Source organism: Myodes glareolus, chromosome 24 (assembly GCF_982192425.1).
Source record: "Myodes glareolus chromosome 24, mMyoGla1.1, whole genome shotgun sequence".
In the NCBI taxonomy this organism is placed as follows: Eukaryota; Metazoa; Chordata; class Mammalia; order Rodentia; family Cricetidae; genus Myodes; species Myodes glareolus.
Window position 1 is genome coordinate 52,490,624 of NC_142049.1, and position 4,619 is coordinate 52,495,242.

The 4,619-nt window shown below is 48.8% G+C and overlaps 1 long non-coding RNA gene across 1 annotated transcript; it reads right to left on the reverse strand.

Moving 5' to 3' along the window:
• Positions 1-211: 211 nt before the first annotated feature.
• Positions 212-4,264, reverse strand: LOC148118258 (uncharacterized). The gene is made up of 2 exons (XR_015736333.1): positions 1,961-4,264; positions 212-1,412 (listed from the first exon to the last, which is right to left on the reverse strand). It is a non-coding gene; the product is annotated as an uncharacterized LOC148118258 (long non-coding RNA).
• Between the last annotated feature and the right edge of the window lie 355 nt (positions 4,265-4,619).

Consider the following 4,619-nt stretch of genomic DNA (forward strand, 5'->3'; position numbering starts at 1 on the left):
GGTTTCACCCCACCAATGCTCCCCAATTCTCTCCCCCTCCCTCCCCGCATTTTCTCCCTCTCCTCCACCTTTCCTCCCACATCATTCCTCCCATTCCCTTTCCTTCCCACTGCCAGGCACTCTCAAAATCTGTCCTGTTTCCCCTTTCCAGATGGATACATATGTCCCGCGCTACCGTCTTGCCAGCAAGAACCACGCGGTACACATAGGATTCTTCTGCAGTAAAGCTTTAATGCCCCTTGGGAGAGCGGGCATCAGCCAACATGGCGGAGACCCAGATAAGATGGAACCCAACCCTTATAAAGGAAACAGTCCTCGCTTCTGACGTGTCACTCTTGGATGGGTCCACTGCCCATTATCCCAGATGATGCCTCGGGAGTAGGCAGGGACGGTAGAGAGTTACAAAGCACGTGCGCTGGGATTAAAGGCGTGTGCTACATCACCTTGAACTCACAGAGATCTGCTTGTCTCTGCCTCCCAGGCATCAGGACTAAAAGCGTGTGCCGCCACACCTTGGGGTCACAGAGGTCAATCTCTACCTGTGTTCCTAGAAGCAATGGAGAATGTGGTCCGGCCCTCCACATATCCCCCTTTTTTTACTTCTTTGCAGAAAGGCAACTCCCTAGGAAGGTAAAGATAGAGGTCGCACTTCCCAAAATGAAAACATTACGATGGGCTTGCACGGAATCTGTCCCTAGGCTCATGACATCTGGAACCTATCCAGCCTGCCCTCTGCCAATTTTCTGGGAAAGGGAATATATGGCAGGAAACCCTTAAGCAAAGCGACTTATCTCTCAGAGAGGGCCATTCTCTGTGCGATGCTCTTCAGCTCGACAACCTTCAGGGCTAGCTAAGCCAAGCATTCCACCCTGTGCAATGGACCATAGTCCTAGGGGTGCAGGAGCTGGTTGGCTTAAACCTTACTGCTTTAACATAGATAGCCATATATCAGTAGAGGCCCCTGTTCCAGGGCAGCCAGCGCTTGTGTAATAACCATTTTGTCCCTACGATTTTGGGATTTGAGTCAGCAGACCATCCAGAGGAGAAACACTAATCCATAGTATAGGACTGTTCCAAAACATTTCCACCCCCACCCATTCTTTGAAGTAGGGGAATGAGAGACACGGCCCAGGACTGGAGTCCTACGGCCAAGCTTATAAATCATCTCTAGGACGGTAGGGAGGGGGCCCAGAGTCTTATTGGTTGTAAAAAGTCAAGGAAGCACCGCCATCCTATGGCTGACTGGTAACAGCTTCAGGAAGGCTGAGAGTGTCCTCCATCGGTGTTTTGTCATCCATCCGCAAAATGGCAGGAGGAACAGCAGCCAGGTCCTCAGGCGAATTTGTGTGTTGTGGATCACTCTTCACTGTTCGGGTCAATCGCTCTGGCAGCCAGAATGGGCTTTCTTGATCCTGTGGGAAGACACAAACAGCTCCCCTGGATCTCAATAAGATGGGATCCGGGCCTTTCCATTCATTAGAAAGCACATCTTTCCACTTAACCAAATCTTTGGGCCGCTGCGGATCCGAACAATGTCGTGTTGCAGCATTTTGGCCATTATCATCCAGATTTAAAAAATTTATGGTGAACAGAGCCATGGCGATGGCCATTCTTGGCATCGGGGGCAGTTCCTTTATTATTCCCCCCCTTTTTGTTTAAATAGATATTTATCCAATTTTTAATTTAAATAACCATGGCATTTTGTAACCTGTCTTGAAGATACCCATAGTGTTTAGCAGAAATAACTGACAGGATAAGGGAAACTGATAGCAAGCAATAACTGACAAAACAAGGGGAAATCCAGCAGCACCCATAGTGTTTAGCAGAAATAACTGACAGGATAAGGGAAACTGATAGCAAGCAATAACTGACAAAACAAGGGGAAATCTAGCAGCATAGCAATGGCACAGCAACAACAACATTGCAATGTACAACAACAACATAGCAATAACTGACAGACCAAGGGCAGGAGCTGGACCATCCCTCAGGAACCCGCCAGCTCCGCAGCAATTAGGCCAGACAGCTCCATAGCAGAGGCTTTGTCCTCAGGCCTCTGGACAGATGAATCCACAGCATGAATAGTAGTACTTCTAGAAAAAAAAAAACATAAATTCTTCTCCCAAAATAACATTTAAGAGTATTAAAAAACTCAGTGTAAAAATTTAGCACAGTCAGTATTGGAAGTAGGCTGGTCTTGAACTTAGAGACCTATAGGTCTCTGTTCTAAAGAGCAATCTTGTTTGGCTGTGTCATTATAGTAGGCCTTAGAATTAAACCATTTTAAATCTGGCACAGATGAGATTATTGTTTTAAAAATATGAGAAAATCGTTTTCCTGTTTCCAGCCTGGAGTCCTAAGATGACGTGGCCATTGGGGAACCCATATGGGGATCTCTGTTTTTTACGGCATGGGCCGTGTTGCCCCAGTGGCGCCTAGGAAAAACCCAGGCCCTGTTTGTTGATATTAGATTTAAGATTTATTGGTTCCCGTATTTCTTGTTGGTACGGTGGCCTCGGGCTCCAGAGCCCGCCCGTCATCCAAGGGCTGTGTGCGGCCCTGGGCCTGCTTGCTGCGCAGCTCCCTGTGTCCCAAGCCAAGAAGTGGCGGCTCCACCCCCAGGCGCCCCTGCCTTCCCCGCGGGGCTAGCCTCGTTCTCTGAGGTCTAAGGCTGTGTTGGTGGCGGAGTGTGGCGGGAGCCGACACCCAGACCAAGGCTGCACAGGCCGGCAATAACTCAAGGTCCGCGCCAGAGCCTCTGCGGCTCAAGGAGCCGCTGGGAGAGGCGGCGAACAGGGCCGCTTCCCTACTAGCAAACTCTCAACACCTGTGTCACAGCAAAAGCAGCTGTAAACAAACTCTCACAGACCCAGCCAACGACCCAATCACTTTAAAAATCTAAGGGCTTTTTGCATCTACCTCCCTGTGGATCCTGAAACATCAGACGAGCCAAGCGTACACACAGCAATCTTTTAGGAGGACTTGAGTTTTTAAAATGCTAAGCAGTTCTTAAAAACTTAAGTCGCACTATGTAGATGTAATACGGTACTGCCTGTTTACTGCATTTAAACCTTAATTGCGCTTTTATTATGATAAATACGACCAGCCCTGCCTGAAGTCAGCATCGTTTAGCATAGCCAAATGGAACCAGAGCCATTTTACCCTCAGAGACCAGCACAGTTTTAGGTACATTGTAAGCCTTCTGGCCCGGCTGCCTGTGGCACTGCTGTGACATCCTCCAGGCCAGGCACCAACCGAGCCGCACCAATTGAGCCGGCGCAACGTGCTCCCCACCATAGCCACAGAGCAAAGCTCCGTTCCAGCCGCCCTCCAGCCCCAGCTGCACCCATTCCGAGCCCAAACCGGTGCATGGAGCAAAGCTGAACTCAGAGAAGCAGGCTTGCAGATCTGCGATCACTGAAAGGACCTCATTTAATCTTTTAGGGAATTTGGGCGTCGTTTAGTCTCTTTGGCTGCTTCCTGCTGTTATTGGGCCGTTGCATTTTTAGGGGTATACACTACAACATTTCAGGAGGTCTCGGTGATTCAAACCACGTAAATCCCAAGTACACCCTTAGGCTCTCCTTTTCTGTGGAGACGAAAACAGAACCTCTTTCCCAAAACATCATATCCTTAGCAGTTTCTAAGTTTAAATATCTTTCTCCTATCCAGTACACAAAAAACAACATGAACAACACAACACAAAGCCTTCGACCCTGCAAATCAGCCTTCTCCCCCATCTCCACTCTCCCAAAATCACCGGGAGGTCCTTTTTAACTTATTTTCTTTTCTGTCTCCCCCATTCTTTACCGGAGGGTCCTTTTTAACTTATCTGGGTGCGCGCACAACCTCCCACTGCTGCTCAGTTTCTGATATGCTCTCTGGACTTTAGAGCGTACCTCTCTAAGCTTGCATGCCTGCAGTTCTGAATCCTCCTTGTGTCCAAGGGGTCTCCGGCGGTGCAAAGTTCTTCTTTTTCTTCCTCCCGGGTTTCGGCACCAGATGTCCCGCGCTACCGTCTTGCCTGCAAGAACCACGCGGTACACATAGGATTCTTCTGCAATAAAGCTTTAATGCCCCTTGGGAGAGCGGGCATCAGCCAACATGGCGGAGACCCAGATAAGATGGAACCCAACCCTTATAAAGGAAACAGTCCTCGCTTCTGACGTGTCACTCTTGGATGGGTCCACTGCCCATTATCCCAGATGATGCCTCGGGAGTAGGCAGGGACGGTAGAGAGTTACAAAGCACGTGCGCTGGGATTAAAGGCATGTGCTACATCACCTTGAACTCACAGAGATCTGCTTGTCTCTGCCTCCCAGGCATCAGGACTAAAAGCGTGTGCCGCCACACCTTGGGGTCACAGAGGTCAATCTCTACCTTTGTTCCTAGAAGCAATGGAGAATGTGGTCCGGCCCTCCACATACATACATCCACACAAGGGGTCTCTCTTTAGCTATCCTCTCTGACTCGACAGATTGTAGCTTGATTATCATTTAATTAATGACTAAAATCTACATATTAGTGAATACACAGCATGTGTGTCTTTTTGGGTCTGTGTTACCTCACTCAGGATGACCTTCCTTAGTTGCATCCATTTGCCTGCAAATTTCATTATGCCA